The sequence below is a fragment of the Colossoma macropomum genome, unplaced genomic scaffold, assembly GCF_904425465.1.
Source record: "Colossoma macropomum unplaced genomic scaffold, Colossoma_macropomum, whole genome shotgun sequence".
In the NCBI taxonomy this organism is placed as follows: domain Eukaryota; kingdom Metazoa; phylum Chordata; class Actinopteri; order Characiformes; family Serrasalmidae; genus Colossoma; species Colossoma macropomum.
Genome location: NW_023494787.1, coordinates 39,540,528 through 39,551,596, shown reverse-complemented (window position 1 = coordinate 39,551,596; position 11,069 = coordinate 39,540,528).

The window sequence follows — 11,069 nt, the reverse complement described above, 5'->3', positions numbered from 1 at the left end:
ATATTGGAATGGCAAGGCCAATTCTTTTGTTTTTGCTTCACACTGAAGGTGTTTATGAAATCAGTATGAGATAATAGATCTGAATTTCAGCTTTTATTTTTTATATTTACATGTAGGTATGTTACACAACTTAGAATATGGCACCTTTTTTTTGAACCCACGGATTTTTCAATTGAGATATTGGAACATGTGGACCATGTTGGAATGTGTGACTCACAGGTGTTTCTTGTTGCCCAGGTGTGCCAACATGTTGTGGCAGAGGATGCTGACATAATGTTTTACAGTTTTTTACAATCACTAAGAAACACTTTTCAGTGTCAATTGCACTTTTATTACTTAACTCTTCACACACCTCTCAGCAGAAACACACAGCTTCATGCTTTTCCAACCTTAAGTGATTTTTACATGCTTTTTAAAATACAGCTACAAACACAGCTGCAGAAACATCTCAAAATAAACGCACCCCATCAAAACATTAACACTAGCATACTTACAATAAGAATACTTCAGAAACAGCAACAACCGGTGGCATTAATGTAGATCTACTATTTTATGTACATGTGTAAAGTAGTAAAGAATGATTTACAACGTAGTTTTGTTTTGTAACTGTAACAAGTGTGTCATTCTTTGACTGACAACGTAAAGAACACTGTCAAAAGTGGAACAAGGAGGAAGTTTGGAAGTTTTTTAAGGTTTGAATTGATGTAATATATTGACTGCTCTTTCTGTAAAGGGTTAACTGCAAGTTTACCCACAGGACTTCATTTCAAGAAATCAAAGGGAAAAATATCCTACACTAAGTTACTTTATCTATTTGTTTAATGTTTTGTTGTTAAGACCATTAGAGCCTTAATGTTTTGCAATGTGCTTTTGTTCTTGTTTGCATCTGTCATTAGTCTCACCTGTCTGTAATCTGTAGCCCCACCGTCTCTTTAGTCCCAGGTGTTTCTGGTTTGTTCCAGGTGTATTTCTACACCTGGTTGTGAGCTTTGTGTTTGCTTGGTTTTGTTATCTCTTGTTTGTTTTCCAGTTTAGTTCATGTCTTTTATTTTCTTTCTGTCCAAGTGTTTTGTCTTTAATATTTGGTTAGTTATTTTGGTAGGTTCATTTGCTCATGCATCCTGCCTCTTCGTTCAACATTACAAATAGCATAAAATACTGTTTTAAAGTAATTCTCCTACTCAGTTTATTTTCATTACTAAAATAAAGCTAAAATAAACACAGCCAGAAAATGAAAATGAAATGAACACAGCCAACAAATACTATGTTACATTGCTAATGTAACTTATTTGAAAAAAAGAACACATTTTAATTGCCAGACCTGACATAAAACATTATAAAAAAATAGATGTAGTGCAGTACCCACCAAGACCATTATTATTATTATTATTATTATTATTATTATTATTATTATTTCATAGACCATGTGAATGTCATGGATATATGAGCTTTGCCTAACAGTAAATTATCAACTATGTAATCAATACATTTTTAGTTACTATTTGACATTATTATAGTCAAATATAGTTTTTTAGTCTACCCTGAACTAGTATATTGGTCATATATAAAGCGGGGGATGATGTTTTAAGTGGTAAGAAAATGAGCATTGGGGAAAGGCGTGCTGTAGCGCAGCACTCTTGGCGCATGCACAGTTTGACAGTGTGCACTGCATTTTTGGTATTTTCTGGAGAAAGTGATTGGGAGCATCCGGCTGTCTGTAAATTCCCATGTGAAAAATGTGGAAAAATGATTTTAGCACAGTGGTGACATCACGACCACACACCACCTAGACCAGTGCCCAGAATCAAAATATGAGTTTTGTAGTTCAGTTTTATTTCAATCTTAGTTATGTCTTCAAAAAATTGCTCAAACATGTAGCTGTGAGCTACTATTTGTTTGGGGTCTTATGTGGTATTCGCAGCTGCTGTGATATTTCCAAGTGATATTTAATCCATTATCAAAATTTTCCCTATGACAAAATTCATGCCAATTCCAAATGTTTTGAATGCATACAGCATTCCACAGGGAGCAATGCTGTGTTTGGCCAAATTGCCATTTTTTCCAATGATTTCATTAAATTTTTTACACTTTTTTTTACTTTTTTTGCACTGAAAGCTTGCAATATATATTGCAGAAACCTTTTTATATTGCTACATGAGTAGCCTTTGTTTATCTACTTATCACCACTGCAATAACACTGGAGCTCCTATGGTACCAATACAGTAATAAAGCATTATATTGTTTTCTTATTTAAAATTTAAACTGATGATAAATTTAAATCTGTTAATTTAATTGTTTAAAGAAATCAAAAAGGTACTTTTTCAATTAAAAAAAAAATATTATTTTCACAAGTTGAAATATAGGGGTTAGGGTTTGGGACAGCCACTTCTCGATAGAATATAAATGATGATTTTGTGTAAGGGCCCAGATTGAGGCTGGGCCATGTGCTAGGGGAGGCCACCAGAGGGAGGCACAGAGCTGCTCCAGTATGACAAGAGGCACCTGCTCCTTCCCTACTTAAGGGGAGCTCACTCTTACTTCTATGCTCAGTCTTGGGTTCTCTTTTCAGAGTGCTGTTCAAGGCTAAGCTGGTAATTTGGTAAAACCCTTAGATTTTTCTCCTGGGTTTCCCCTCCCTCTTACCTTTCTTGACTGCGCCAGACCTAGCCTCTTCAGTATTCTTCCACTTGGGTTTCCTAAAAAAAAAGAGAGAGAAATAAAAAGAAGAAAAAGAGTTCTCCTCAAAGGAAGTACTGAGCTCTTTCTGTTCACTCGTTCAGGCATTTTCTGCCTTTCACGCCAGGGTTTGTCCCTTGGCATCTATGTTTTCTTTGTCTCCTTCATTCCCACCTTTTCTTTGTTTTCCTTTTGCTCCTGATCTTAAGTCCATTAGTTGTTACCTGACAGCCTTTGTTTCCCTTTGTGGTCCAGATTCATATTTCATGTAAATTCAGTAATCACTAATATATGGTAAATTTCATATTAAAAGCAATTTCTGCCAGAAAGACTGGAGGCAAGAGTGAAGGAGGATAGAATTTTAGAAAGTTGAAAGATAATAATTCAGTAGAAATTAAGAGTCTTGGTCCAGGTCTTGGAGCGTTGAGACCCTCACTGATCCTGACAGATAGAGACAGCAGGGGCGGACCCTACCCCCAGGACAACCAGACAGGGACCCAGTTGGTGGTGGTGGGGAGGAAGGAGGGAAACATCAAAACGTAGGCACCTGAAAGCAGCAGAATAGGTACGTAAGTCAAGTCTTTTTAAAGACAGATGTACGCACATGATTGGAGTAATGAATGAGTGAATGAATGACATAGCATTAGAGTGCTCCTGGAAGAACTTTCTCTGAAGCTTCGATTTATCATTTTGGAAGTTATCTTAAGATTATCAGAATTCTGTGATTAAATACTAGGGATGCACTGAAATTTCAGCCACTGAGAATTTTTGTTTGAAAATGGCCTAAAGTGGTACTTTAGGTTTTCAGCCAAAAGAGAAAAAAAAGGCTGAAAATTTGTCAAAAAGCAAAATATTAAATAGATCTGAAATAGAGTCAAAATGTAACACTTACAAATGTAGCAGGAGATGCCCACTTGATTTACCTATATATGCCCATTTTGAATTTATTACCCACAGCACATTCCAAAAAAGTTGGAATGGGGCCACATTTCAATGGGGGGGGGTTAGTGTGTTTCATCACCTCCTCTTTTAACAACATTCTGTAAGTGTTTAGGAACTGAGGAAACCAGTTGCTGTAGTTTTTAAATATTTTCCCATTCTTGTTTGATATAGGATTTCAGCTGCTCATCAGTTTGGGGTCTCCTTTGTTGTATTTTTCATTTCATAATGCGCCAAATGTTTTCAGTGGTGACAGGTCTGGACTGCAGGCAGGTCAGTTTAGCACCCAGACTCTTTTAATACAGAGCAATGTTGTAATACATGCAGAATGGTTTTACATTGTCTAACTGAAATAAACAAGACATCCACTGAAAAAGACGTCATCTGGATGGCAGCATATGTTCCCATAACATGTATATATTGTTCAGCATTAATGGTGCCTTCACAGATGAGCATGTCACCCATACCATGTGCACTAATGCCCCCCTGTAACATCATGAATACTGGCTTTTGAACTGTGCACTGATAACAAGCTGAGTGGTCTTTAGCCCAGGGGACACAGTGTCCATGATTTCCAAAAAGAATTTCGAATGTTGATTTGTTGGACCACAGGACACTTTTCCACTTTTGGTCTTGTCCCATAGCAAATCACAACTTTACCAGCCTTTTGTTGCCCCTGTCCCAACTTTTTTTGGAATGTGTTGCCGGCATCAAATTCAAAACAGGCATATATTTTTCAAAAACATCTCAGTTTCAACATTTGATGTGTTGTGTTTGTACTGTTTTCAATCAAATATAGATTTTATTTGATTTGCACATCATCGCATTTTGTTTTTATTTACATTTTGCACAGCATCCCAACTTTTTTGGAAATGGGGTTGCACATTGATTGATTACAGAGTTGATTAGGTGAAGCATAAACCACAAACTGTGAAACTTATAATACTAGTAATTCTTTTCTGGAAATGTTTAACCTAACACACTCAAGCACATAACATCACAATTAATTGCTTATTTGTTTATTTGTATTTCTTCTATTATTTCCTTGATATTCTTTGAATAAATCAATGCTTACTGATCTGATAAATAATTTATATTCTAGATCACAAGTCATTAAAAGGCATTATTAATCTGCTGTTCGCCGATTACTACTACTGCTACTTTAGTCAGAAATTCATCTAACTCATATTCTAGCACTGTCTCTGCTATGTGGACAATACAGTTTAAGCTGAGCTTATTAAAAGTGAATGTGATTGCCTCTTTATACGCTGAAATAAACTTAAATTATTTTTGTGGCTACCCAGTGAAACTGTCTAACTGCCTGATCATCATCAGATCATAAGTTTGAATCTCAGCAATGTACAGCCACCTCTCGCCGAGAGTCCCAAGGAAGGAAGCATGTTAGCTCTCATACCCACCACAACCACCACACTAAGCTGGGAGCATCACATGTTTGGGGAAGTCCTAGCCAGGAAGCAGGGATTGGAAATAACCAAACTGGGGGAAAACTGAGAAAAAATCCCCTGAAAATAAAATAAAAAAATAAAAAATGAAACCAAGCAGTTTCAGCATATAAGGAGACAACCACTTTTTAAAAATCCATTAATAATGATTGCAATGGAATGTAAATATTTAATACTAGCCTACTTACAATTTTTTAAGCCTTTTAAACTTCATTTATTTATTTATTTGTTTGTTTATTTTGTTTAGGACAACATCTCTCCCAACACCACATTTAATATAAAGCACAAATCTTTGCCTGAGTGGTTATATTTACATGTGTATATATAGTAGACCTATATGGTTCTGTCATGTTAAAACCTTGTTTCTCCATTTTTGTCATTTTTGTGTTTTTTTTTTCTTTTTTTGCATTTCTTTGCATAAATCTGGCATAAAAACTGCATTTAGCCTTTGAATTGTGATAAGATCTCATGACGAACTGATCAACAACCATAGCTCTCAAACCACCACCCGAGCCCAGCACTGCACCTCATCCTCTCATCATTGAAATACAAATCCTAAAGACTTTATTCAACCTTATTTGACAACTGTGATCTTCATTAATTACATTTCAGAACTACATGAGCAAATTGCTAGTAAAATGGACGTCCCCAAAAATGTTGCTCCAGGTTCAATAATAAGCTATCCTTAAATATGTTAGGCAAGGACTGGCAAACACTGTTAGTTTTGGCAAGCACTGTGATAAAGCTGTAAAAATTTGTGATGATTGGGAGGCTGAAATATTGTACTTCTACTGGAATGTAGCCTTGTTAGTTCCTGATGAAACTAATTTGAAACTGTGTACCTCTGAGAAATAAGAACATACAAACATACAGAATCAAGATATAAACAAATAAAACACTCTTTTAAATTCACAATTTAAATACTCAGTTTTCAGTATTTTATACTCGAATGATGTAATAAAGCTTCTTCTTATTTTTACAGTCACATATTCAGTAAAAATAAGAAAAAGAAGTAAAATAAAGTGCTCTCGAACTTTTTTTTGGTAGAACACAATATGACTCTGAACTAGGCCTGGGCAAAATAAATAAATAAATAAATAAATAAATAAAAGCATGATTTTTTTTTTTTTTCATTGAGAAATCTGGCTTATTGAATAAATCACATCCCCATACCTGGCCACACATGAAAAAAACAAACACTGCATATGCATGTAGTGTAAGAAGTAACAAGTGAACTTTTCAGATTGTTTATGTAAATAATGGATGTACCATCCACATTGTTAGCATAAAATTCAAAAGCCAGCGTCTGTCATGGTATAAGGATGTATTAGTGGTTATTGCATGGGAGTATATTTATAGATTATTTTACTGAATTGCTTCGAAGTCTGAGTTAAAAACACATTTTGACTTCCATGAAATATTATTAATGTACAATAAAAAATATATGTATGTACAAATAAAAGAGACATTTCTAAAAGCAACATTGATATGTTGCTGAGGTTTTAACACATCATTGTTACTACTAGGTTGATAGTGGTGCACCACCCAAACATATTCAACCAAGAGCAGCTCTCTGCTCAGACACTGTTGTAGGGTTGAGGATGGCTAACAAAAACTGTGTATCACAAATTGGCATTAACAAACTCCAGGTGGTGCTTAAATGGAGGGGTTTCTGATAAAGTGACCAGTATATATGCACAGTGATCCCCTGGACAGAGTGATCTGAGAGTGGCTGATATATGATGTGAAGCTACACATGGGTGGATCTTCAATATATACATAATTTGACATGGTGCAGAAGAAGAGTCAGATGAGGCCATAATTTATGTTTGAAAAATGCTCTTTTATTGAGAACAAGGGAAAACAATGCCACTTGAAAGGCAACTGAAAATTGAGGCAGGTCACTCATGGCCCTACTCTTTCTTCTGATGGTTACTAAACACAAACACACTCTAACTAACCCCAAGCTGGGCACAACATAACTCAATGACCACAAACACACACTTTAACTGAAGAACAATAACATGACAACATTAAATAATAAGGTAAACAGTCTGTTTAGTGGGTGGTGGGGGGATGGGGCTACAGCACAGACTTTGCATACCACACCCCAAAAGTCCCTCTTTCTCTGAACAGATTATTTTATAAAAATTGTGTTCATTGTTGTTAAACTCAATGTTAGATCAATATATATCAGTGTACATTCTATATATGTATATGAATATTCATTTCATATGTACCAGTGTTCATTGTATATACATATATATCAATGTTCATTGAATGTTTCCTGTTTGGTTTGCCATAAACCTCCCTCCTTCCATCCTCACTATATTCTACAAGGGAACTGCACCACCTTGGACCTCAGGACCTACAGCCGATCGTAGTGCAGCTGTTGTGTGTTGCACCATGGGGACTGAAGAATGACATTTCATTACACTCTATAAAAGTTATATTGAGAAATGACAATTAAGACCACTTCATGTATCAGCTGCTTTCCCGCTTGCAAGAGAGGAAAGGAAACTCACTGACTTGCACTAAAGTGACTAGTGTGACCACAATTACCTGATTTAAATGGGAACTCCACAAGATTCCGAATGAATCAATGCCTGACATGTAAACAAAGTTTTCCAGAGTGGTTTGATGTCAAATGATGTATTGTGGAGAAATGTACAGATTTCTTTACAGTGATGGTGATAGGAACTATTTGATTCAAAACAATGGGATCTAACTGCTCACATTGTTGCCATGAGAGACAAGGATATAGTCTCACTTCCTGCTCTAAAAGTTTTTTTTTTAATTAAACTCATGATAAATCTAAGTCTTTCAACTTCTTTTTAATTTATTTTAAAGTGATCTTTTACAAAACAACATGAAGAAATAAAAATTTAAACATTATTTTCATAAGTTGAAATTTAGGGGTTAGGGTTTGGGACAGTCACCTCCCAGTAAATGATATTTTTTGTATATATTTAGCTCATAACTATCTCAATGAATGGTTTGGGTTTAAATATATCATAACATAGTCCTTGTAAAAATCTAAGGTCTTGCTTTTTTTTAATGGTAATTTTACTGTGGGACCGCAGTTTGGGCTAATGCAGTAGAATGGTCCATACAATAATAATAATAATAATAATAATAATAATAATAATAATAATACCTTTATTTATAGAGTACTTTTCATACCAGTGGCCACTCAAAGTGCTTTACAGACATGTTTTACATTAGTAGACAAGACAATGACAGATCCAGTTAAAAAGAAATACCAAAGAGACATAGAACTTTAACTGAACACTAAGTTAAAGAGATACGTTTTCAAATATTTCTTAAACATGTGAACAGAGCTTGACTGTCTAATAGAAGCTTGAATTGAGTTCCATACTTTAGAAGCATAATGACTGAATGAGGCCTCTCCACATTTTCTGTATTTTACAGAAGGTGTTTGCTGAAGGCAAGTATCTAAGATCTAAGATCACATGTTTGAACATAAACAGACAGACGCTCTGTGATGTAAGCCGGTGCTTTAAGGTCATTTCGAGCCTTAACAATTAGCAGCAGAATTTTAAAATCTATCCTGAAAGATACAGGCAGCCAGTGCAGCTCTTTTAAAATGGGAGTGATATGATCTCTCTTTTTATGTTTTTGTTAGGATCAGTGGATTTTGTACGAATTGTAAGGGATGTATTGTTTTCTTAGGAAGTCCAGTAAGAAGAGCATTACAGTAATCAACTCTGCTTGTAATAACAAGTTCCTCTACATCGCTCTGAGATAGAAAAGGCAGAACTTCAGCAATGTTTCTCAAATGATAAAAAGCTACTTGTGTAACTGAGTTTACAATCAGGTGAAAACAGAGCTCAGAATCTAACATTACACCCAGGTTCTGTGCTTCAGGTTTGGTATACAAAGCTAAAGAACTGAGCTTCTAATTAAGCAGCTTCCTCTGAGTTTTAGTATCAAAATCCGTATTTCAGTTTTTTCATTATTAAGTTGCAAGCTTTTTGCGACATCCTCTGAGAAATATCTGACACACAGCTGGTTAGTCTGTCTATACAGTCTTGATCATATAATTGTGTCATCAGCATAGCTATGAAATTTACATTTTGTAATGACATCAACTAGAGTTAATGCATACAAAGGAAAAAGCAAATGCCCTAAAACTGAACCCTGTGGGACCCCACAAAAATATTAAATCTCTTTGATGAATGATTTCCCAGTGAAACCAAGAAATATCTATGCATTAAATATGATTTAAACCGTTCTAACTCTGTACCTGATAGGCCTATCCAAAATTCAAGGTGGTGGATTAAAATCTTGTGATCAATGGTATCAAAAGCTTCACTAAGACCAAGATAGATGGATTTTTGCATCAGCACTCATGACCCTCAACGGTCATTCACAACATGAGCTGCGGTCTCAGTACTATGGTTAGAATGAAAACCTGATTGAAACTTTCTCATATAACTTCTTTGATATGCGATAGGCTTTTTAATTGTTTGAAAGTTCGAAAATTCTTTTTCTAAGACTTAAAAAGGAATTAGATACTGGTCTAAAATTATTTAGTATGAAAGCATCTATGCTATTCGTTTTCAGTAGAGGGTTCAACAGGGCAGTTTTAAAATCCTCTGGAAAAGCACTTGTTGACAGAGAACAATTAACAATAGTTAAGTCACAATCAAAAATCATCATAAGGAGAGAAGTATGAACAGGGTCAAGATCACATCTGGACAAACTTAATTAATTTATAACAGTTGTAAGCTCCTGATGATTGATAACAGAGAAAGATGTCATCGCTGATGTAGGTGGCTTATCAGGAAGGTTATAGGAGTTTGTTTCAGCTGGCTGAGCAATGCTGTGTCTTAACAAGCCTACTTTATTTTGAAAATGAATTGCAAGCTCTTTACAGATTTTAGAAGATAAAGCACTGAAAAAGTACTGATTTGTGACATAATACATTGGACTTAATATAGACGTCCTCGATGGTGGATATCACAGAAGAGAAAAATGCTTCAAGTTCAGGCTCTGAATCAAAGATAACTAAGACAATTCTCTTTTTTTCTGATCGTTTAACCAGTCTGAACTACACGTAAGTCCGAAGTCCGAATACCATTTTTATCTCCACCCTGCATGTGCACAGTTCAACTCTATATTCAACCCTATATGAAGTAGGTCTGCAACACGGATCAAGGAGGTCAAACAACAATGAATCATTGAGACATGATTAAGCAGACTATCCATAAAATGAACTGTTGGAAAGGATTACTAAAGGTTGATCAAAAATCAAGGCTAGAATATTATCTTTGAATGAGAGCATTAAAAAAAAACTATTAAATAGGTACAGCTTCGCTTAATCAGAATATAATAGGTAAATATGAAGCTCTTACAAGTAATTTTCTGGGACATACCTTGATTAGTAACTATATGAAAAGTATAACAGTATTTACTCAGAAGTTAATGGTAAATACATAGTAGTTACTAATAACATTTGGTGCATACCTTGCAATTTCAGTATGTGAGTACAGAGTAGCCAATGTGAGAAATACCAGATATATTTTAGCTTTTAGTGATTGTGTTTCTGTAAATACATGCATATATGACAATGAAGTACAGAGTTAAATAGAGTGAGTACATATTACTTTGTATGTTTACTGGTAAGTTTCCTGTAATATTGTGTTAACATAAAAACTGTAAAAGTGAAACTTTGTACATAGTAATTACACAGTAACAACCCATTTTCTTATCTTCATCATATGCAGAAATTAACCAGACATACTACCAGGTACACATTAGTAAGTCCTCTGTAATATGATGGAAACAGGACTGTAAAAAAGCATAACTTTGTATTACCTAGTATTTAGAATGCAAGACAAACATACATAGAATTCATAATCATATATAATGCTCATAAACATGCATGAAATTATGGATCTGATCTAGGTTAAAGCACGCACAGTGGTACGTGGTGTCAATATTGTAGTGTGAAATATGGATGAATGA